Genomic DNA, 25466 nt, shown 5'->3' with positions numbered 1-25466 from the left:
ATGGGTGGGGGCCTGGTGGAGGATGCCCCTGCACTGCTGGGGGGTGGGGTGGTGGGTGACATGGGTTGGGGCCCGCTGGCAGGTGCCCCACAGTGCGTGGGGGTGGTGGGAGACATGGGTGGGGGCCTGGTGGAGGCTGCCCCTGCACTGCTGGGGGGTGGGGGTGGTGGGTGACATGGGTGGGGGCCTGCTGGCAGGTGCCCCACAGTGCTGGGGGGTGGGGGTGGTGGGAGACATGGGTGGGGGCCTGGTGGAGGATGCCCCTGCACTGCTGGGGGGTGGGGGTGGTGGGTGACATGGGTGGGGGCCTGGTGGAGGATGCCCCTGCACTGCTGGGGGGTGGGGGTGGTGGGAGACATGAGTCGGGCATGAGTGGGGGCCTGGTGGAGGGTGCCCCTGGTGGCTGGGGGGTGGGGGTGGTGGGAGACATGAGTGAGGGCCTGGTGGAGGCTGCCCCTGCACTGCTGGGGGGTGGGGGTGGTGGGTGACATGGGTGGGGGCCTGCTGGCAGGTGCCCCACAGTGCTGGGGGGTGGGGGTGGTGGGAGACATGGGTGGGGGCCTGGTGGAGGCTGCCCCTGGTGGCTGGGGGTGGGGGTGGTGGGAGACATGAGTGGGGGCCTGGTGGAGGCTGCCCCTGCACTGCTGGGGGGTGGGAGTGGTGGGAGACATGGGTGGGGGCCTGGTGGAGGATGCCCCTGCACTGCTGGGGGGTGGGGGTGGTGGGAGACATGGGTGGGGGCCTGGTGGAGGCTGCCCCTGCACTGCTGGGGGGTGGGGGTGGTGGGAGACATGGGTGGGGGCCTGGTGGAGGCTGCCCCTGCACTGCTGGGGGGTGGGGGTGCAGGGGGACATGAGCAGGTGTGCAGGGTAGTCCCCTGTTTTGTGGGCTGCCTGCAGGGGCCGTGGAGGGTGTACAGGGAACACCTGTGAGGACCCACCCAGCCTAATCGCGTGTGTAACTTCCCACGCACCCCTGTAATACACGTACCAAGCCAAATCGCGTGTGAGAATTCCCGCGCACCCCTGAAATACACGTACCCTGCTGAAATCGCGTGTAAAACTTCCCGCGCACCCCTGAAATGCATGCGCCCAGGCTATTCGCGTGTGGAACTTCCCGCGCACCCCTGAAATACACGCGCCCAGGCTATTTGCGAGTGGAACTTCCCGCGCACCCCTGAAATACACATAGCACGCTGGGAGACATGAGTGGGGGCCTGGTGGAGGGGGCCCCTGGTGGCGGGGGGGTGGGGGTGATAGGGGACATGAGTGTGGGCCTGGTGGAGGATGCCCCTGCACTGCTGGGGGGTGGGGGTGGTGGGTGACATGGGTTGGGGCCTGCTGGCAGGTGCCCCACAGTGCTGGGGGGTGGGGGTGGTGGGAGACATGGGTGGGGGCCTGGTGGAGGATGCCCCTGCACTGCTGGGGGGTGGGGGTGGTGGGAGACATGGGTGGGGGCCTGGTGGAGGATGCCCCTGCACTGCTGGGGGGTGGGGGTGGTGGGAGACATGAGTCGGGCATGAGTGGGGGCCTGGTGGAGGGTGCCCCTGGTGGCGGGGGGGTGGGGGTGATAGGGGACATGAGTGTGGGCCTGGTGGAGGCTGCCCCTGCACTGCTGGGGGGTGGGGGTGGTGGGAGACATGGGTGGGGGCCTGGTGGAGGATGCCCCTGCACTGCTGGGGGGTGGGGGTGGTGGGTGACATGGGTTGGGGCCTGCTGGCAGGTGCCCCACAGTGCGTGGGTGTGGTGGGAGACATGGGTGGGGGCCTGGTGGAGGCTGCCCCTGCACTGCTGGGGGGTGGGGGTGGTGGGAGATATGGGTGGGGGCCTGGTGGAGGATGCCCCTGCACTGTTGGGGGGTGGGGGTGGTGGGAGACATGAGTCGGGCATGAGTGGGGGCCTGGTGGAGGGTGCCCCTGGTGGCTGGGGGGTGGGGGTGGTGGGAGACATGAGTGGGGGCCTGGTGGAGGCTGCCCCTGCACTGCTGGGGGGTGGGGGTGGTGGGTGACATGGGTGGGGGCCTGCTGGCAGGTGCCCCACAGTGCTGGGGGGTGGGGGTGGTGGGAGACATGGGTGGGGGCCTGGTGGAGGCTGCCCCTGGTGGCTGGGGGGTGGGGGTGGTGGGGGACATGAGTGGGGGCCTGGTGGAGGCTGCCCCTGCACTGCTGGGGGGTGGGGGTGGTGGGAGACATGGGTGGGGGCCTGGTGGAGGATGCCCCTGCACTGCTGGGGGGTGGGGGTGGTGGGAGACATGGGTGGGGGCCTGGTGGAGGCTGCCCCTGCACTGCTGGGGGGTGGGGGTGGTGGGAGACATGGGTGGGGGCCTGGTGGAGGCTGCCCCTGCACTGCTGGGGGGTGGGGGTGCAGGGGGACATGAGCAGGTGTGCAGGGTAGTCCCCTGTTTTGTGGGCTGCCTGCAGGGGCCGTGGAGGGTGTACAAGGAACACCTGTGAGGACCCACCCAGCCTAATCGCGTGTGTAACTTCCCACGCACCCCTGTAATACATGTACCAAGCCAAATCGCGTGTGAGAATTCCCGCGCACCCCTGAAATACACGTACCCTGCTGAAATCGTGTGTAAAACTTCCCGCGCACCCCTGAAATGCATGCGCCCAGGCTATTCGCGTGTGGAACTTCCCGCGCACCCCTGAAATACACGCGCCCAGGCTATTCGCGAGTGGAACTTCCCGCGCACCCCTGAAATACACGTAGCACGCTGGGAGACATGAGTGGGGGCCTGGTGGAGGGTGCCCCTGGTGGCGGGGGGGTGGGGGTGATAGGGGACATGAGTGTGGGCCTGGTGGAGGCTGCCCCTGCACTGCTGGGGGTGGGGGTGGTGGGTGACATGGGTGGGGGCCTGGTGGAGGCTGCCCCTGCACTGCTGGGTGGTGGGGGTGGTAGGAGACATGGGTGGGGGCCTGGTGGTGGGTGCCCCTGGTGGCTGGGGGGTGGGGGTGGTGGGTGACATGGGTGGGGGCCTGCTGGCAGGTGCCCCACAGTGCTGGGGGGTGGGGGTGGTGGGAGACATGAGTCGGGCATGAGTGGGGGCCTGGTGGAGGCTGCCCCTGGTGGCTGTGGGGTGGGGGTGGTGGGAGACATGAGTGGGGGCCTGGTGGAGGCTGCCCCTGCACTGCTGGGGGGTGGGGGTGGTGGGAGACATGGGTGGGGGCCTGGTGGAGGATGCCCCTGCACTGCTGGGGGGTGGGGGTGGTGGGTGACATGGGTGGGGGCCTGCTGGCAGGTGCCCCACAGTGCTGGAGGGTGGGGGTGGTGGGAGACATGAGTGGGGGCCTGGTGGAGGCTGCCCCTGGTGGCTGGGGGGTGGAGGTGGTGGGAGACATGAGTGGGGGCCTGGTGGAGGCTGCCCCTGTACTGCTGGGGGGTGGGGGTGGTGGGTGACATGGGTGGGGGCCTGCTGGCAGGTGCCCCACAGTGCTGGGGGGTGGGGGTGGTGGGAGACATGGGTGGGGGCCTGGTGGAGGCTGCCCCTGGTGGCTGGGGGGTGGGGGTGGTGGGAGACATGAGTGGGGGCCTGGTGGAGGCTGCCCCTGCACTGCTGGGGGGGTGGGGGTGGTGGGAGACATGGGTTGGGGCCTGGTGGAGGATGCCCCTGCACTGCTGGGGGGTGGGGGTGGTGGGAGACATGAGTGGGGGCCTGGTGGAGGCTGCCCCTGCACTGCTGGGGGGTGGGGGTGGTAGGAGACATGGGTGGGGGCCTGGTGGTGGGTGCCCCTGGTGGCTGGGGGGTGGGGGTGCAGGAGGACATGAGCAGGTGTGCAGGGTAGTCCCCTGTTTTGTGGGCTGCCTGCAGGGGCCGTGGAGGGTGTACAGGGAACACCTGTGAGGACCCACCCAGCCTAATCGCGTGTGATAATTCCCACGCACCCCTGTAATACACGTACCCAGCAAAATGGCGTGTGATAATTCCCACGCATCCCTGTAATTCACGTACCCTGCCAAATCGCGTGTGATAATTCCCGCGTACCCCTGTATTACACGTGCCCTGGCTAATCGCATGTAAGACTTCCCGCGTACCCCTGTAATACACGTTCCCTGGACAATCGCGTGTTGAACTTCCCGCGTACCCCTGTAATACACGTTCCCTGGACTATCGCGTGTTGAACTTCCCGCGTACCCCTGTAATACACGTACCCTGGCTAATCGCGTGTAAAACTTCCCGCGTACTCCTGATATGAAGGTTGCCCGCTTTGCGTTCCTTGTTTGGCAGCCCTGTAAACTGGTCCAGGGTTAGCGCAGCCCTTTGCGATGATTTAGCGATGTTGATGGCTTTTCCTTGCGCGAGGGCGTTCTTGGGGGCGTTACTGGCGCTGCTGCAGGGTCGCTGCGATTCTCTGTGCCACGGCTGGTTTGGGAGCATGGAATCCATGAATACGCTGTGCGCGGAAATCGGTTTTAGCGCACGTGCCTGGCGCACACAATCGCACACGGACACTCTGCGCCAGCCGCTTGCGACACTTTTCTGCGAAATTCTATGAATTACCCTGTTTGTCTGTTGGCTTTATGATGAGGATGTCATCATAGATCAATGATTTTAATGTGTTCCTGTCTCTACGCGAGAAGTTTGTGAATCCCTGGTGTTGATTACTTTCTAGTTCCTCGAGCTTTTTTATGTGGGCTTTTTCAAAGGTTATTGATTCCTTTGTTCACCTCTGCAGTCAGGACCCATGTTGCACTGTTTGAAGTACCCTTTATTGGTATGCTAAGAGTGCCACCAACTGCAGGGCAGATCCATGGAGCCTTTGTTAGTTAATCAAGTCAGCCATAGCATTGGGAATGTTTGGTCCTCTCCCTTCCTGGATATGACATAGTGCACTCCAGGTTGTCACATTCAAACTAAATACGACAGGGTGGACAGTGCTGCCTGTAGGCTATGTCCACCCAGAGTACACAGGTCTATGTGTTTGTCATGGTGTGAGCATAGGAAAATGTGTGTGGATGAGCCCCACACATTTTCCTGAGGTTGGTCTACCATCAGTCCATTTAATAAAAAATGTCAACACACCCATGCCATCGCACGCCCACCATGCGGATGGTCGAAACCCTCACAACCACACATATACATTTTCTGATTACTCTCAAACCATGTGCGCCTTCTCCTCTTTCACCTTTGAGCTCTTCTCTGGGTTCTATGAACCGTTGCTGCATTTTTTTCACTGAATGCATTTTCGCCAAATTGTCCACATTTCTTTACCCCACCGTTTTCCATCCCCCACCCCAAGTATAGTCTTAACTTCATGCACTTGCACTAGGATATATGTCAGCAAACCTAGCATGCTAGTTGTCTGTTTAGATCATTCAGAATCTTCAAGTCCTAAGAATGATTACTTTATTCCCTCCCCACCTTGAAGCAATTTGAATCACTTCACCTGTGCATAAGCGCTATATAAATTAACAATAAATAGAAATAACAGCAGAGGGAGAAACCCTACTCCCTCCTTTCCACCCTCAACTTCCCTCATTACTATAATCGAAGTCGAGGAAATTGGAGTTGAAAGGAGTTAGACCCCTGTTGAATTTCTGTGCACTCACTGAACTTTGCTTTAATTGTTAGTGAAACAGAAGAAAGTGGTACACTTGTGTGTGAAGTGGTGCCTTTAAGAAATCAAGGAAGCTGCTGGAGCCCCCTCCCCCCTTCCGTAACTGCTGTACTCCTCCTCTACTAATACCCACTTCCGGAGCGAAGTGGAGTCTAGTGGAGTTGACAGGAGTTGGACCCCTGTTGAATTTCACTGCAGTCACTGAACTTTGCTGCAATTGTTAGTGAAACAGAAGAAAGTGGTACACATTTGTGTGGAGTGGTGCCTTTAAGAAAACAAGGAAGCTGCTGGAGCCCCCTCCCCCCTTCCGGGACTGCTGCTACTCCTCCTCTACTACACCCACTTCCTCTGCGAAGCGGAGCCAAGTGGAGGCAAGTGGAGTTGACAGGAGTTTGCAGGGTTGCAGCTTGTGGTGCCGGGGGGTTGGGAATGGTGCCGGGTGCTGTTGATAGCAGTGGCCGGTTGCAGCCTGAAGCAGTGAGCCCGGAAGATCTCTCTGATTTGGACACTGGGGAAATTGTAAATAGCAAGGAAAAACTGCTAAAAAGGGGGTGGAGCAGTTGGAGGAAACTCCTGTGGAGATGCCGATAAATAGGGAAACAAATGAGCTAGTAAAAGAAGTCGGCGGGCCATATTGTTGCCAAGACAACCAGCCACCGGGGAATAAAGGAGGAATGAACAAGCAAGTGCGTTGGTGGGTGCTTCCTCTGTTGTGAATGATGAGCCTAATATATGCACCCCAAAGGATCTGCAGTGTCTTTCTAAGGCACAAAGAATGCCTGTGGAGCCTTGAATACATGGAATAACAAACGTGACCATGGGTGAATTGGGTCCGCAAAATCAAGGTACTCCCTATTCAAGTGGTATCATGCTTAGCAATGTAAATGCAGGGCTGGCGGCCCATCTGGCCAACAAGTTGGTGGACTTGTCATTGAAAATAGCCTTACAAAAACACTTAAGTTTATCCAGAGTCAATGGGCCTCATTACTAGTAGCGCCATGGTTGCCGCCGGAGTCCTGCATGGTGAATGGCGGAATTATCGCCCCATTCCAAGGTTGGCGGTGGCGGTAATTCCCCATTCACCATGGCCCTTCCCCATTTCCATTTGAGCCCCCATAGGGCTCAATGGGAAGGAGGGGAAGGAACAAATAACGGTACCGCAATTTGCGGTACCGTTATTTGCTCTGAAGACCCACAGCGGGTCCTGTCCTTAACGTGTGGTCTGACCACACGTTAAGGATGGGACACACTGAGAGACCTCATAGTAGGGTGGTAAGGGATTACCGGCACCGGTGCCCTTACCGGTGCCGGTAATCCCTTACCGCCATCCGTGTAATCAGGCCCAATGATTGTATAAGGATTCTGGATCAATCCTTATTGAAGGCAGATGCAACAGTCGAGTGTTTTGACTTAGAAGGAAGAGATCTACAAGTTGAAATCACACTAACCAGAAATGGGGAGGGAGAGCTCCTTGTGTAAGGCAATCTGAAAGGTCAATTGAGGTGATTCGCAGTGAAGTAGAGGAAGGTCGAAGCTCAATGAGCCCTCATAAAACACCCCTTAAGGCGCCAAGGATAATGGGTTAACCTCAATCTGGATCAAGACTTACTAATCGCGATTCAGAGGGAGATGATGCGGACGCCATAATTTTTGAGGAAGCAGACTCTAGAGCTTCATCCTCCTCAGTACCCTTCTCATTTGAAAGTCCTACTGCTAAAAATAGAATGAAGGAGAGGGATGAGGTGACCTTAGGAGTAGAAGCAAGGGCACAGCTGCAACATCTGGTGATGGCCTCATTAACAACATCACTAGCCCCCTACACTAAACTGTGTGAGGCCATTAATAATGGCCTTATAGACCAGCTGCTGTCATTTTGGGGATGAGCAGCAGGTTGGTGGGACTACAGTCCGTAGTCAATAGAGTGGAGGTGAGGATGGACAAGGAAGTGGAAACCTCGGCAACCTGGCAGAACCGTCTATGTGATCTGTCTCAACGTGAAACAGGGGATAAGACCTTGGCGATGGAGGATTTACTCCAGGACTGGAAATGGATGCGGTTGCATTTTAAAGACGCTTAAAGAAGAACAAGCTTAGCTCGAGCTGTCCTAATAAAGGGGGTAGAGTGTCATGACGAGGAGCCGAGACAAGAGGAGGAGGTCATGGTGGTAGTTGATTTGGAGGCCCAAGATTGGGAACTTATGCTTCCGCAAGGAAATATTTTCTCAGTGTTCAAGCCCCAAAAGGTGGGGGTGTGGCCTCCAAACCTGAAGAAGTGAATAAAGACAGATCCCACTCAAAGGAAAAATCAAAAAACATGCTGAGTAATGGCAAAAAAATATCCAATGGATCTAGGGCATTCTTAAGGCACCTATGATTGCCGCCAGTATGTGAGAATCTGCCTGTTCCGCAGAAGGCCAGAAAGTAACTGACTTTGGTGAAAAATCAGGTAAATCGAGAATCTGGAGCAGTGTCAGAAGAAGTGGAAGAAAATGGGAAGGAAAAAACTTCGATGAAGGATCTCACAGAAATTATTGATGAAATTGAAAGAATTGACGATGATGATAGTTGGAAGGTTGGTGAGTATCTCAGAATGGGAAAACATTGAAAGTCAAATTGACGCCGTTACTAAGCAAGGACCCCAACAGGGTCCGGTTTTGGTTGTACAACCAAAGTTTAGGATTCCATCTAAGTCCTCTCATGTGTTTAAAACTTTGGAAGAGAAAAGAAAGGTATGTACTCAAGGTCCCATCAGTAAATCTCTAAATAAAGCTCAGGACCCAAAGGGCAGAGATAAAGACAGACACCCACAATACTCAGAGAAAAGGGATGTTAAAAAACAAGAAAGACCTAAAGTACCAGAACAGACAGGTTTTAAGATCTATGTGGAGAGAATTGTGATGGGAACCACCATGCCATTGCTAAATAGAAGGAATATTTTAAGATTGATAAACTGTGTAGTGCCGACACATAAACTTACCTCAAGTGACATAAAAATAATGGAATTTGTTGGTAAGAAAAGAACTGATTTGATTATTTTACATCTAAACTCTATGTCAAAGAAAGACTTATTGCTGTCCCTAAAGGAGACATATCTGCGATTGGGATATGAAATGAGTGATTATCATGTGAAAATTAAAGCCAGCTTGAGAGAAGCAACACTTCCTGAGGAAATCAAGCAAAAATCTCCCAAAAATGTTCCCCAAGAAGAAAAATGTAAAGGGGATAAAGGCTTGAACGAACAAAAGGGAGGAAATAGAAGGTGTATTCGCCAGAACAGATTTTACTCCATTGAAATTCACAATCTCAAATCAGGAAAAAATAATAAAACTGATGTAGAGAACCCTGTTGCAAATCCGAATGAGGCAAATGCTTGGACCTGGCTGGCGGGTGCCCTGAATAGTCCCAGAGCAGACTAGATTCAAATTGTAGAAAGGTCAGATCTCTTGAAGATCGGGTGTTGGAACACACAAGGGTTTCAATCACTATTTAATGAGAAAGTCCCGGATTTGGAACCACTTGAAATGTGGGTCTTTCAAGAGACTTGTCTGAGGAAGGTGCCAGAGTGTGAAGGTTATTTAGCCTTCTTAAATACTGCTCCCAAGGGAATCACTGGTCATCCATATGCTGGTCCCCTGACTCTCATCAAGATTGAACCGGGCTGGAGTGTTGTAAATATTAAATATCCTAACCCATTCGTCCAGATTCTCTCTATGAAACAAAGGAAGTCTGTCACTGATATATCTCTAGTGTTAATTAACATTTACCAATGAGTAAACATGTCAAAAGAAACAAAATTAAATGAATCACTTATGAGATGTTTTGATGAAGTGATGAGTGACGGTGATGATGTGAAAATAGTTATCTGTGGTGACTTAAACATCAGATTACTTGATAACTATGGTCAGATATTGAGTGACAGTAAATGGAAGGAAAGAGAATATGAATGGATGTCCAATATGAGATTGAGGGAGATGCACATGCTAAACGCTCAAACCAAAGGTGCCATGCCGGGTGGTAGTACTTGGAAACGTGGGGAATTAGAGTCATGTATAGACTATTGTTTTGTGTATGATAACCTCATAGAAAGAGTGGAGTGGTTTTCGATACTACCACAAAAATGTAGTGACCATAATCTCCTGGTAATTCACATCTCGGGTTGGGAATTCGACAATAACTCTAATACAAGGATGAGTGAGATCGAATTAGAAGGTGTAGGAAACTGGGTGAGATTAAAACAGCATGAGGTTATCAAGATGACTAGCCATTACATGGGGAAAAAGGTTTGGATGGGTGGGATACAGTTGCCCTCAATAAGTAGTGAAGTTTGGGAAGCCCAAAATGAACGCTAGATCGGGAGATGTTCTGCCAAGTGGCAACCACCCATCAGGTCATAAATTGCTTAGCGAGGGAAAGAATCTCTCATTGTGATAACTCAAGCGCCTTATAGCTGACATGAATGGTGTAAGGGCATTGGGATTTTCATGTGCTTCCTTTATTAACCCAAATGTCTCAAAATCCTTTTCATGCGGGTGGTTGTCTAAGTTAAAACATTTACTAAAAAAAGGGTGATATGAACAATCACAAAAATAGATTGTTTAGCAAAAACAAAGTCACTTTTTTCACACTGGAGGTGCTAGAAACCCATTTGATGTTGGGTTGTGGTCTTTAGTGTCTTGGTATCCCCTCCTTGTCCTGGAGATATCATACAGTGTTGTGGAGGGGTCACAACAGGTCAAGTCGACCGGTTTCGATGGTTATAGCCAATTGAGAACCATCTTCTTCAGGACATAGGATTTCTTTGTATAGTGACACAATCACTTGCTGTACTCGTAGGTAGGACAGCATACACATCCTGAGCAGGCTACACAGAATCTTGGTGTAGTCAAACAAGCATGATAAAGTAGATTTTGATGCTGCGATGCTGCGATGCTGCTCCAGGTATGCGTGCTGGATCGACAAAGGCTGTGTTGAAAAGTGTCAGCTTTTATTGAGGGCAACTGTATCCCGCCCACCCAAACCTTTTTCCCCAATTAACCGTCTTTTGTGTACCACTATACCCCTATGGTTAGGGATGACAATAATTTTTCCTTTGGCCTAAAGAGGCCACAATTTGCCCTGTTGTTTACTCCTAGCTATTACATGGCCAAGATTGTGAAGATCGTACCAAAATCGAATATCTGGGGATTCTGAAGGAATACAGCTGTAAAGGGAATGCTAAGGGTAAAGATACTTGGACACAGAGGCATGTGTTTGATCCTCAGTTAGTAAACAGCCAAAGAAGGATGAGGTCAGATATAAAAACGCATAGGAAGTGATGATCAAGTCTCTAAGGCTGAAAGAATTAGGAGAGTACGGCAAAAGAATCAAAACTCAGGTAGAAGCTCAAAAGCAATCAAGCTCAAAATGACGGCAAAGACATCTTGAGAGCGGTAAGTGCAAAAAATTCCCAAAACATCTGGGAATTAATTAACAACGGAGGTGCCTTTGGAGAGGCTAAGACCCTCAGCATGGTATCTGAAAGTGACTGGGTGCAGCATTACTCCTTGCTATTTGCAGACCCAGGGTGGCAGATGAGGAAGGCAAGAGAAGTTTCTCCCAGGTCTGGAAATTTGCATTCGATGAACATGATGCATTGATGATTATAGGCAATCTGAGTTCCTTGCATGCTTCAGGGCCAGGCAGCTTGTCAAATCAAGAGCTAAAAAAGAACAAAGAGCAGTGGGGGAAACTTTTGGTGAACATGTTTTCCCAAATCACGATGAACAAAGTGATCGCAGCATCCTGGAGGGAGGCCAACATAGTTCCAATCTTTAAAAAAGGTAACCGAGCGGAGCCGAGAAATTATCATCCCATTGCCTTATTAGATTTGATTAGAAAATTATTTGCAACAGTACGGCTGAGGAATTTAAGAGCATGGGCAGTCACGAGTGGGATTTTGGATTCGAGACAGACAGAGTTTGTTAAGGGGGTAGGTACAACCCTCAATTTATTTATCATAAACCGACTAAAAGAGAGGGCTTTGGAAGAAGATCAAATGTTACTACTCGCCTTTATGGACCTCGAACAGGCATTCTATGGAGTCATCAGAGGGAAACTGTGGGCCAAATTGAGATCTTGGGGATGCCCGGTTGATCTGGTAGAAGCCATCAAAGCCTTATATACAGATACCTTTGTCAGAATCCGACTGTCAGGAATGGGGCTCCTCTCTCAAAAGATCTATACCTTCTGGGGATTGAAGCAAGGCTGTGCCCTTGTGCCCCTTCTGTTTTGCCTTTATATTGCCGACTTGGCTGACTCACAGAGTAAAATCAGAGCTCCCCCTCATCCCCAAGATCAATGGACAGGAAGTGCTGTGGATCCTATTTGCTGATGATCTGTTTTGTTTTTAGATCAGACACCAATAGGTCTGCAAAGGAGAATAAGAGCCTTTGAGTCATACTTGAATATAAATGGCATTAAAATGAATGTTACAAAGTCAAAAATTCTCAGAAATCTGCCGGCAAAAAGAGGAGTGAAGGATTTATATGGAGGGTAGCAGATGCTCCACTAGAAGTTGTTGCATCTATGATATACTTGGGAGTGACTATCAATAGGAACTGTAATGAAATTAACCACTATCAGTAATTGCGATCTAGGCTGATAATATTGATAAATCAGGGAAGGTCCTTTAATCCAAAATTTGGAAGATTCACGCTAACGCTAGTAATTTCCTTCTATCGACAAAAGGTGGCCCAAATGTTAAGATACAGATCAGAAGCTTCCCTCTGTCTGCCCTTCTCGGTATGGGAAAAATTAGAGGGACTTTTCTGTAGGAAAGTGCTGAGACTGCCAAATGGCTTAGCTATGTGTGCAATTAGGACTGAGCTAAAGTTGCAATCGTTGGAACCCATGGTGGTATGGAAAACTATGGTTCTTTATAGGAAATGCATGCAAGCCGCCCTGATAGCACCATTTGCCATCTTGGATTGGAACAGGGGCGGCTGAGATAAACATCTTGAGCTTTCAAGACTAAAAGTTGAGAACATCTTGAAGTGGAGGGTCATAGAGGTGGGTAAATTGATGGAGAATCCATTAAAGGTGAAGAAAGAGTTGCAGGTATGGGATTGGATTGATATCCTATATAGATGTGGGAAGGACAAATTAAGGTGAATACAGATTGTTTATGGTAAATGTCTTAATGATCTTCCCCGATTCATGGAAAAATTCCCTTCCCCAAGATACAGAGACTTTCTCCTTAGATGTTGTCTAAATATTATTAACACTAGGGAGGTGCAATGGATGAGGAAAAGCCGTGGGCAGAAAGTCCACAATGTCGATTCTGCAAATTACCGGACTCAGTAGAAACATCATTACATTTGGTAACCGGCTGCAAATCTGTAAAACAAATTAGAACCGTTTTTTTAGAGGGATTTGAGTCAGTGAGCTATTGGATTGGTGTGAAGGGGTGTTAATAGGAAGTGAAAAGAACTGGTAATTGCAGTAATGAAAATGTTTGAATTTTTGCTAGCCAGGGAAACAGAACAAGGAGATGTGACCAATGAGGGTGGCTATACCAAAAAAAAAGTGTTGCCTTGAAATAGTGGCTGATCTATCCATGAATCATAAAGGTGAACCTGGAAATTCGGGTGTTTAACTTATGTGACGAAAATGAGGAAATGAAAAAGGAAAGGTTTTCAGGAACATGATAAACTGGAGTGGAATGGTTGAATTTGTTTTATATTTGTTTTTGTGTAGTGGTATGAAGTTAGATGATGACAATGAAACAGAGTTGGATGATATGTTAAGGTTTCTCTTATGTCTTGATAATAATGTAATTTATGTTTTCTTTGACTATGAAACCAACAAACATAAAAAAATAAAATAAATAATACTCCTTTCCCATACTTGCCGGCTGCAAGTTTGTAGTAAAAAAAGTGGTTGAAAAAGTCAGACAAAATACATTCGGCAAAGGTGAGCTAGACTCTTCTCTGACATCTCTGACTCCTTATGTACTTTCCATCACTAGATAGTGCTGCATCGCCTGATGCTCAACTCCTCTAAAACAGAAAGCATCTTTCCCCATGTCACCAATGCAACACGTCATTCCCCCTTCCTTAAAACAGTTCACAATCTAGCAGTTCTGCAAGCTGAAAGTTCTGTACTTCTTTACCTCTGCTGCTATGGCTGTGAGCCTAACCTTTTGAACATTTCTAAAATGGGCAAATACATTATTTGCCAGGAGGGACCCATCTCTGTCTAATAGTGCTATGATTAACCCTTCCGCCAATAATCCTTACCCACCTAGCAACACTGTATTGCACATGTGTAAATATTTATAATTACTGATGATGCTTTTAAAGGGTTATATGCGATTTTACCGACCCAAATGTGAGAGTGGTACATTTCATTGCGACCATAATACGGAACAAATGTAATATATTTTTATTTGGGTGGGTCCCCCCAAACCTCCTATTGTTATACCCTTATAATGGCACCCCCAACCCTATCCTGACCAATTTTAACCGCTGACCCCACTACCCCATATATATCTAATTCATGTTTTTGCTGTTTTTCAGTATTATGTACTTCAGTGAAATGTACCACTCTGTTTTGTTTTTGGTAAAATGAATGGGTGCCCATTTAAAGTTTTTCTTGTGCTTGCCTCACTTACTGTTTCCTTCCCCATGCCAAATATCAGCCAGTTTGATGCCTTCACTATTGCTTAATGAATATTTAACCGTTTAAAAGGCACCGTCAATGGGTGCGGAAGAGGTAGGAGGCATCATGATCCGATTACCTCAGAGTTTTCCAAGATCACCTCCAATAATTAGCCATTTAGATGGTCATATTAGTATGGATTTTTTTTTTCATTTGTATTCATTTCATCTCCCATCAGTTTACTTTCAAAGCACAAGTCTTGTTTCCATTGTGCCAATGCAATGAGTCATAAAAACATTTAAGTTTAATTTCAAACTTTTTGTGCCAAGGGGTGTTGAAGTGCTCAACAGTAAATACAATCTTGTGCTCCCTTTGTTTTTGAGCAACATCATTCCAGGTTCTGGGGCATCCATACTTGTTTTACTGTTTAGCCTCTGGCACTGTAGTCATGCTGCTCTTTAAAATTCATTGCGAGCTGCATCCAGCTATAGCCTCATTTGTCAAGTAGCCAGAACATGTTCCTCAACATAGCCTTCACAATATATTTTTCAGTTTATTTGAATATATTATCTTAGTTTATTGAATCGTAAAAGCATGTATTGTAGAAAAGAGGCTATTCATTTAGAGCCTGACATTTTAAAGAAATAGGAGCAGTGCCAGAACAGTATTTCATTCTTAATTTCAAAAATAAAATAAAAAACAATATGCGAAAATCATATATTGATTCAGGCTAACAGAAAAGTGCAAATGAAACTAAATTACATGACTTGACTGCAATTACGAGTATCAGATATCAGAGTTGCAAGGCTTCTATATACAAAATGTCCTGTCTTCCAAATAACTGAATATTTGGTGTCAGCATCATTTTTGCACAAAATGTAAACTGCATGGATGTGCCGGACCCCCTATGTTAACACTAACGTGCATCACCCCGCGGCCCCCCCACACACATGTAATTTTAAACCTTCACCTGGCACAGGGGAGAAGCAAAGCGTAAAATCGAATCATTTCCCCCTCTCTCGTATAAAAGTAAACACCGGACTTTAGAAGGAGATTTTGCCAATGGATTCCTATGGAAGGTGCCTGGTTTTAGCCAAGTACAAAACCAAGCAGATTCCATAGAAATCCATTTGTTTTATGCCTGCATGAAATTCTCATGCAGGGTGAGGAGATCGTCTCCCCTCTCCGTGCCCTTCCTCTACCTTGTGTCAGCAGTAAAATGGGGCAGAACAGGAAGTATAGGCATACATGCATTAAGCCTTGCATCAACTTCTCCATTGTGAAAACATAAAAATAATATGAGGCCGGGAAGCCCAAAAAGAAACATACCAACACAGGTTACAAAGATCATACAAGTGCTTTATTTAAAAGCTACAACAGTTACCAAAGTCAATTGACAAACAGATAGCTATTCGGCTCTCAGAGTAACCTAACGAACTTCAACGAAGGTTCGATGCATTAGTGAGAGAGACCGTACATTGGAATACTTGGGCTTTTTATATTCTTTATCCAGCCCTTGGCCAACCCCCTCGCGGGTTAACCATTCTAGGGATCGGGCTTATGGGTTCCTTGCCAGGTCAATCCTATACTATATGCATTTTGATTAGTTTCGCTGATATAGTTGTACATTTACACATAGGTGTAACGCTCACCTGATTCCCACGGAGGCGCTGGTATAGGCAGGAAGGAGTCTGTGACTCGAAAGGTGATGTGCAGGACTCGATTGGCTTCTGGGTCTGAGCCTCTTCACACTGTGTGTCGAACTCGAAGGGTGAGATTTCTGCAGATGGAAGAATATATGGGGTTAAAGATCTGGGCAATTGAGTGTCCTTCTCTCTCTCTCTCTCTCTCTCTCGTCTAAGCTTCTCCGTAGAGCCCCCAGGCCAACGTGCTCACCTTAGATAGGTGAATGCTGGGCTCTCCATCTGCGTCTGGTGCAGGGTGCCGTTGCCAGTTCCTTCACTGGGTGAAACGTAGGCCTCTTAACATCAAAGGATCGCAACCGCCGTTAACAGCACGAGCGGTGAGTTTCCGGACACCTTTTAGTCCATATAGTCTTTAGGTGCGTGGACACGTAAGTATTGAACAGGGCTCGGAATAATGCTTTGTTCTATTTGTTTTGCAGGGCTCTAGCGTTAGAAGATGGAATGAAGAGAGCCAAAGCTGGAGCCAGAGCCTTGGAAAGAAGCGCTTGGAAATGCGTGAGTAGATGCAAGCGCTTTAACTGTCTCTTTCCTTCACAGCTGTGAGTTCGTGCTGAAGAAGTGATGGAAAACGCCGGAGTAGTTGCAGGCGCTCTATTGTGGAGAGCGCGATGGGCGTAAGTAAATACCTGTCTAATGTCTCTTCTTTTGTCTTTCAGATGCTGGGTTGCAGTGTTGAAAACATCCGGAATTCGCGGATTGCCGGTACGTAATAACTCTGCTTTTGTCTCCACAGGCGGAGGTGCAGCGTGAAGAAATGGTCGCTGCCGATGCACCAGGTAAGGGATGCGTTGCATGTAAAGTCGCCGTGCTAACCTGTTGTTTCTTGTCTTTTACAGGCGCTGCTGAAGACTGGATACTGGAATGGTAAGTATTGTTCTTGCAGGTACAGGATCGGAAGAAGAAAAGCTGGAACAGACTCGGTGAGCGTTCTGCTGCAAATGCAGAATAACGCGAAGCACACTTCATCAATCGAGTGTGGTTTAAATAGCCTAGGAGTGATGAGGCGTCTTCCTCCACGGCCCCGCCTAGGTAAGAAAAGAGTTCCTGTTCCAGAAGAGTTCCAGTGTTGTATTCAGGGCGTGGAGCTTGCCCCACCCAGGTAAGAAAATAGTTCCGGCTTACAGAGGATTCCTATGTAGCTGGTAAGTAAGCAGCATGGTCTGCTGCAGGTAAGTCCACCCAAGCATCTTCACACATATTATGAGCCCGGCGCTTCCAGTGCCGGGACCGATGGCTTTGATGAGCCTGGTGCCACCGGCGCCAGGACAAGGTCCAAAAGGTCCCAGTAGGGACCGGCTGGTGCCTAGGCTTAGGATTAGGGGCCTGCTTCCAAGGATGTTGGGCTGGTCCTGGCTCCTTGGAAGCAGTGATCATGACAGCACCCCCCCTCAAGGCTCCTCCTAAGCGTGTCTTCTCCGGGGGTTTTGGCTTGTCGGGGTGATTCAGATGGAATTTCTTGACCAGACGAGGTGCGTGGACATATTCTGAGGGTTCCCAAGATCTTTCCTGGGGGCCGTATCCTTTCCAATCAATCAGGTAATATAATTTAGATTTGGCGATTTTGGAGTCTAGGATGTTCTTTACTTCGAATTCAAGTTCTCCTTCTACCAAAACAGGTTCTGGGAGTTTAGTCAATCGGGTTTCTGGTTGTACTGGTTTTAATAAGGAGACATGAAAGACTGGATGTATTTTCATATGCGCAGGTAATTCCAATTTGACCGCCACCGGATTAACTATGGCAGAGATGAGATAGGGTCCAAGGTATCTTGGGATGAAGGTGCGGGGTCCTTTTAGAGGCAGGTGCTTAGTGGATAACCAGACCTGGTCTCCTACTGCGTAGTGAGGGGCCTCTTTACGGTGTCGATCTGCTCCTTTTTTGAATTGAGCTTTAGCTCTTTGCAGATGGGCAGTGGCTTCCTTAAAAGCACGAGTGATCTCCGAGTGCAAGTAATCCACAGGAGGTGTTTCGAATTCTTGGGGAGGATCCAGATTAGAGGTTCTAGGATGGTGTCCGTATAATAGGAAGAAGGGAGTCTTCCCGGTTCCAGAATGAGTCAAATTGTTGTAAGCGTATTCAGCGATCCAAAGAATATTCTTCCAAGGGTTTTCAGTTTGTTGGAGCATGCAACGTAGATATTGCTCTAAAGTCTGATTTGTCCTCTCGGTTTGTCCGTCAGTTTGGGGATGGTGACTGGTTGAAAGTCTTACATCAATTTGGGCTAGACGACAGCAACTTCGCCAAAAGTGGGAGATGAATTGACTTCCCCTATCGGAGACCAAAACTGAGGGAAAACCGTGTAACCGAACGATGTTTTCTAAGAATTCTCGGGTCAATACTGAAGCTGAAGGTAGGCCCTTCAGGGGAATGAAGTGAGCCATCTTGGAGAATAGATCCACGACTACTAAAATGGTATTATACCCTGAGCATGGAGGTAAGTCCGTGATGAAATCCATGGACAGGGTATGCCATGGACAGGGAGGGATGTCTAATGGGTGTAATAGGCCGGCTGGTTTCTGCTTTTGACTTTTATTCTGGGCACACACACCGCAGGGGATTACAAAGTCTCTAATATCCTTCTTCCATGATGGCCACCAGAAATGTCTTTTGATCTTTTCCATGGTTTTGGTAATGCCAGGGTGACCCTCCATTAGAGAGTCGTGATAACAGGAGATTACTTGTTTTTGTATTTTCTCACAGGGCAAGTACAATCGTCCTCGGAAATATGGTAGGTCTTGATCCACTGAGAATTCTTTTCCCTTTAATTGCCAGTCCTGCAAATCGGCCGGATTTAGGAGTGATTTGACTGTAGTCTTGATGTCTTCAAAGGATTGAGCGCTGACCAAACCCAAAATCCTTTGTTCTGGGATTATGGGTATTGGTTCTGGATGGGTCAAATGTTCATCTACTCCCATCCGGGAGAGAGCATCTGCTTTTCCGTTTTTACTGCCTGGTCGATAAGTAATTATAAAGTCAAACTCAGCCAGAAACAGAGCCCAGCGAAGCTGTCTGGAAGACTGAGCTTTGGCTGTCTTCAGATATTGTAAATTGCGGTGATCAGTCATTACGGTGACTGTGTGTCTGGCTCCCAAAAGATAATGCCGCCAGGCTTTAAAGGCCGATCTGATGGCTAAAAGTTCCTTGTCTGTAATTGAATAGTTGATCTCGGGAGCCGAGAATTTGCGGGACCAAAAGGCTACAGGATGTAATTGGTGTGTGACCGGATCTCTTTGTCATAAAACTGCCCCCATAGCAAGACTAGAAGCATCCGTTTCCACGATGTAGGGGAGTTCTGGGCGAGGATGTTTTAGAACAGGTGCAGAAATGAATTTAGCTTTTAAGTCCTGAAAAGCTTGTTCTGCTTCAGTAGACCACTCAAAACGTTTGTTCTTCTTTAACAGAGCGGTTATGGGCGGGACTATCCGAGAGAATTCAGGAACGAATCTGCGGTAAAAGTTAGCGAAGCCTAACATGCTTTGAACTCCTTTTACAGAGGTTGGTGATGGCCACTTAATGATTGCATCGACTTTCTTTGAATCCATATGGACTCTGTCAGGTGACAATATGAATCCCAGGAACTCAACTTCAGTTGCGTTGAAAACGCATTTTACGAGCTTAGCAAAAAGGTTATGTTGACGCAATCTCTCGAGAACCTCTTTGACGTGTCTCTGGTGTTCCTCTTCAGATGATGAATAGACGAGGATGTCATCAATGTAGACAACAACACACACATCTATGAGTTCTCTAAAGACATCGTTCATAAAATACTGAAAAGCGGCAGGAGCATTACAAAGTCCAAAGGGCATCACTTGATATTCGAACAGCCGATACTTGCGGAATGCCGTCTTCCATTCATCGCCCTCTTTTATTCGTACCAAGTGGTAGGCTCCTCTGAGATCCAACTTTGTATAAATACATGCGTCTTTGACTTGGTCCAGGAGTTCAGGGATCAAAGGTAACGGGTATCTGTTTTTAACAGTGATTTGATTCAGGGCGCGGTAATCTATGCAAGTCCTAAGGTCTCCTTCCTTTTTCGGAATGAAGAACAAAGCCGAGGAAGCTGGAGATTTTGAAGGACGGATAAACCCGTTAGCTAGGTATTGGTCCAGATATTGTCTGAGGTGAAGATTCTCTGGCTCGGTGAGGGCATAAATCCTACTACAAGGAGGAGTTGTTCCGGGTATCAGGTCTATTTGACAGTCGTAGGACCTATGAGGAGGCAGGGTGTTAGCTTGGTCCTTCCGAAAGACGTCTTGAAATTCCTGGTATTCGGGAGGTAATTTGGGAACCTCGGAAGAGATCGCTGCCAGTAAAACATCAGGCCGAGGATAACAAGTGGTAAAACATTCTGGAAACTGAACCGTCTTTGGTCGCCAATCGATCTGAGGATTGTGCTTCTCTAACCAAGGAATTCCCAGAATGATCTGGAACTGAGGGGCCTTGATCACATCGAACACGATTTTCTCCCGGTGTCCATCTTGGCTCACTAAAGTCACTTCTTGGGTGGCATGCGTTACTGGTCCGGAGGCTATCTCCGAGCCATCCACTGTAGTAATGACGTCTTTTACTGCCTTAGGGACAAGAGGTAGATTCATCCTTGATACCATTTCACGGTCCACATAATTACCGATTGCTCCGCTGTCGATGTAAGCTTCAATTGCATGCAAACGATCCGGACGTTCTGGGCTAATGAGGACCATAGGCACCACGAAATGCGAGGTCACGGGACAGATTTTAACGCTCGGCAAGAGGACCTCTACACTTGTCGAGCTAGGTCATTTCCCTGCTCAGAATTTTGGGTACAGGTATCTGTGGCTCCTACAGCTTTCTTAGCTGGTTTCACTGGGCAGTCTCGAAGAAAGTGCCCTGAGTTTCCGCAATAGAGGCATAATTGCAGCTGTCTTCTTCTTTCCCGCTCCTTTTGAGTTAAAGGTCCTTTCATGCTCCCTAGTTGCATGGGTTCCACGGTGTCGGCTCCCCTAGTAGAGGTCTGTGGTTTAGGAAATACTCGGGTATCAAATTTGGAACGATCAGCCTTCCTGTTCTGTAATCGGTGGTCTAATTGGACAACTAAGTCAATATAGTCTGAGCATTCTTGTGGAGGATTCACAATTTGAGCTAACACATCCTTGAGCTCTCCACGCAGGCCTCTGTAGAAAAGCGTTATTCTTTCATCCTCCGGCCATTGAGTTTCCACTATAAGTCTATTGAATGAGGCAATATAAGTCAAGAGGTCTTGATTACCCTGTCGTAACGAAAGGAGTTCATTGTCCAAGGCCTGCCCTTGGGCATGTCTTGCGAACAGTTTCTCCATGCTGGACTGGAAGGCCTGAAAATCGTGAAGGACCGGATCATCCTGAGTGACCAAAGGGATCGACCAATCTGCGGCACTGCCACTGAGATACGAAAGCACGAAAGCCACCTTGGTCTGGTCTGTTGGAAAGGCAGCTGGGCGACATAAGAAGTGTAGGCGGTACTGGTTGATAAACACTGCAAATTTCTTTGGGTCACCAGAAAAGCGTTCGGGTGGAGCCAAAGGCACATTACCGGGTAGATTGATTTGCACTGGATTTGAGGATGCTGAAGGGTAACTTACTCCTGGAGCAGGCAAAGGAGTCTGTCCTGCCTACGTTTGTAGTAATTGCCTAGCAAGGTCCTCCGTTCGCTCCTTGGATATTATCAGCTCTCTTCTCAAAGAGTTTGTTTCCTGACGAGCTGCATGTACCTCTGCTCTTAGTTCCCCAAGCAATCGGGCCAGTTGGTCTGTGTCCGAGGTTTCCATTGCGCCTGGGTAGGAGTTTTGTGGTGGGCTTCGCGTTCTGTAACGCTCACCTGATTCCCACGGAGGCGCTGGTCTAGGCAGGAAGGAGTCTGTGACTCGAAAGGTGATGTGCAGGACTCGATTGGCTTCTGGGGCTGAGCCTCTTCGCACTGTGTGTCGAACTCGAAGGGTGAGATTTCTGCAGATGGAAGAATATATGGGGTTAAAGATCTGGGCAATTGAGTGTCCTTCTCTCTCTCTCTCTCTCTCTCTCTCTCTCGTCTAAGCTTCTCCGTAGAGCCCCCAGGCCAACGTGCTCACCTTAGATAGGTGAATGCTGGCTCTCCATCTGTGTCTGGTGCAGGGTGCCGTTGCCAGTTCCTTCACTGGGTGAAACGTAGGCCTCTTAACATCAGAGGATCGCAACCGCCGTTAACAGCACGAGCGGTGAGTTTCCGGACACCTTTTAGTCCATATAGTCTTTAGGTGCGTGGACACGTAAGTATTGAACAGGGCTCGGAATAATGCTTGCTTGTTTTGCAGGGCTCTAGCGTTAGAAGATGGAATGAAGAGAGCCAAAGCTGGAGCCAGAGCCTTGGAAAGAAGCGCTTGGAAATGCGTGAGTAGATGCAAGCGCTTTAACTGTCTCTTTCCTTCACAGCTGTGAGTTTGTGCTGAAGAAGTGATGGAAAACGCCGGAGTAGTTGCGGGCGCTCTATTGTGGAGAGCGCGATGGGCGTAAGTAAATACCTGTCTAATGTCTCTTCTTTTGTCTTTCAGATGCTGGGTTGCAGTGTTGAAAACATCCGGAATTCGCGGATTGCCGGTACGTAATAACTCTGCTTTTGTCTCCACAGGTGGAGGTGCAGCATGAAGAAATGGTCGCTGCCGATGGACCAGGTAAGGAATGCGTTGCATGTGAAGTCGTCGTGCTAACCTGTTGTTTCTTGTCTTTTACAGGCGCTGCTGAAGACTGGATACTGGATTGGTAAGTATTGTTCTTGCAGGTACAGGATCGGAAGAAGAAAAGCTGGAACAGACTCGGTGAGCGTTCTGCTGCAAATGCAGAATAACGCAACGCACGCTTCATCAATCGGGTGTGGTTTAAATAGCCTAGGAGTGATGAGGCATCTTCCTCCACGGCCCCGCCTAGGTAAGAAAAGAGTTCCTGTTCCAGAAGAGTTCCAGTGTTGTATTCAGGGCGTGGAGCTTGCCCCACCCAGGTAAGAAAATAGTTCCGGCTTACAGAGGATTCCTATGTAGCTGGTAAGTAAGCAGCATGGTCTGCTGCAGGTAAGTCCACCCAAGCATCTTCACACATATTATGAGCCCGGCGCTTCCAGTGCCGGGACCGATGGCTTTGATGAGCCTGGTGCCACCGGCGCCAGGACAAGGTCCAAAAGGTCCCAGTAGGGACCGGCTGGTGCCTAGGCTTAGGATTAGGGGCCTGCTTCCAAGGACATTGGGCTGGTCCTGGCTCCTTGGAAGCAGTGATCATGACAATAGGTCAGCAATAGGACAAGGTCTCAGTTCGCGACCCCGACAAGTGGCCTGCAGGCATATTAATTATTTGTGCGTACGGAGGTCACAACGGCCAGAATCTTACTCAGAATGTCATTCAGCCTTCATTTTGATGTTCAGGGTGACTTCCACATTACAAGAGAACCTAAAATGGCGGCTTAATCCAAGATGGCGACTTACATTACCTTCTCTAAGGTCAAAACCTAGCCGCGGAGTTTGTTCGCATATGATGTTTAGACTACTTGGCGTAGGCCAATACACATGCAATTGCTGCGATAGGAGGCATAATATTGTTTCAATTCCGACACCATGTCCTACTCCAGCCCATTTAAAATGAGGGTGCTTGTAATTCCTACAATGTGAAACAACTATTCTCCGTTAGTTTTCAGACACAGAGTAGAAATCAAAAATTAAAAAGGGCTGGGAGGAGAAGACGTTGGGGGTCCTATTTGTAAAAAATGCAAATTGTACGCAGGGGACCACCAGCAATTTGCATCATTTCAAAAGAAGAATGTAATCTGCAAGGGTAAAAAGGTGCATTTACTCTCCACTTTAATCTCCGCCATGCCTTGCTGCCTGCAAATTACGTTTTTTTGTAGGCAACATTTCCTAATGGATTCCTATTGCATGCCCCTGCTATTTACCAGGTGTAAACATGAGTCATATTCAATCGGAATACACTGGTCTTGTGCATGCATGGAAACCTCACGCAGGCATACATACAGCCAGGGTGCTCTGCCAAGACAGGAGGAAAGCACAGTGGAGATGCAAAGTTCGCTCTGTGCGCATACTTCACATTGGAAAAAGCACACAAATGAGGCAGAGATTTAAGTAGAGGCCTACAAGCATTCTGCCCCACTTCACACGATGGCTGATTGAAAATAACCCCCTTTGTGTTTTATTATATTTGTCACCACAAGAAAGCTTGTTTGTCCATGTATGCAGAATAATCCCAAATGTACACACGGTTTCAGTTACTTTAGGGTGAACAGGTCTCCTTAAAATGCAAATTTAGTCGTAGGTGTGGGAACTGCTTGGTCAAAGAATTAAAATTAAATTTGAAACTGCAAGACTGAATTATGTGTTCCAGGTATGCTTTATTGACCAGAAACGATTGACAACTGATAATAAATCGCAAGTCCTCCAACATCTTTCTGCAGCATGCTGAGCTTCAGTGAGGTACACATAAGAGAAGGGGTATTATTCCATTTTTTTCTGCACGGATCTAATGCTGCCATCGCAATCATTAATTCAAAAGCGAGACTCATTTGGTTTTGTGACAGAATCCAAAACGTGCCTCAATCATAACAAGCTTGAACTGGATCCCAGAGAACCGATGTATTCAGTGTACTCGTTTAGGTGAAATCTGATCACATTTTATAAATTCCTTTGAGGAGCACAGAAAAGGTTTCATGAAAGACAGCACTAGCACGTAAGGCTTTTGTGATGATAAGTGCCTCTATAAATAACGATGAGATGATCGAGAAAAGTGGTGAGGGCAAATCAACGGGAGATCTGTCATGCCTGTGTCTCTACTGAGGTCACGCTGACCTTTCAAAGCCTGAGTCGATGAAATTCACATGAAGAAGACAGATTAACTCTGCCAGGTCCCATGTACCAAGCAAGACCCATCTGTGCTTTGCGAATTCCCTGCCCATGCTAAGCCTCGTGATAATGCACCATATGTTTACTGTAATTGCCTTTTTTCTGAGGTATTGGGCCTCATTACGACCCAGGCGGTAAGTTACCGCCTGGGCCGTGACTTTACCACCATGGCGTAAATTACGTTTACGCCATGGTGGTTGGCGGACTTACCGCCCCATTCCGAGGTCGGCGGGGCGGTAAGTCCCCAATCCCCATTTACCCTTCCCCATTCCCATTTTTGCCCCATAGGGCATAATGGGAGTGGGGAAGGCGTTAATTACGCCACCGTAAATTACGGTGGCGTAATTAACTCCATGGTCCCTTAGCGCCATGGATTTTAACACCTGCTAAAAGCAGGTGTTAAAAGCGCCATGGCGCTAAGGGACCTCGTAGTTGGCGGTAAGGGGTCGGCGCAGCTAACGCTGGCGTTAACCCCTTACCGCCAGGGTCGTAATGAGGCCCATTGACACAGGTTGATACACAGGTAATATTAGCAGCAGTTCAGTTCACACCATTGACTCTGGGATATAATATTAATTCTACATATAGATAACAGTAGGGTCAGTGAATACGTGGATGTCCAACTTCAGAATAGTACATAGGGCGTCTTTTTCTAGTGGGTGGGATAAAATCAGGGTGTAAC

Source organism: Ambystoma mexicanum, chromosome 4q, assembly GCF_040938575.1.
Source record: "Ambystoma mexicanum isolate Mex_15411 chromosome 4q, UKY_AmexF1_1, whole genome shotgun sequence".
NCBI lineage: Eukaryota > Metazoa > Chordata > Amphibia > Caudata > Ambystomatidae > Ambystoma > Ambystoma mexicanum.
Note: the sequence above shows the minus strand (reverse complement) of the source record.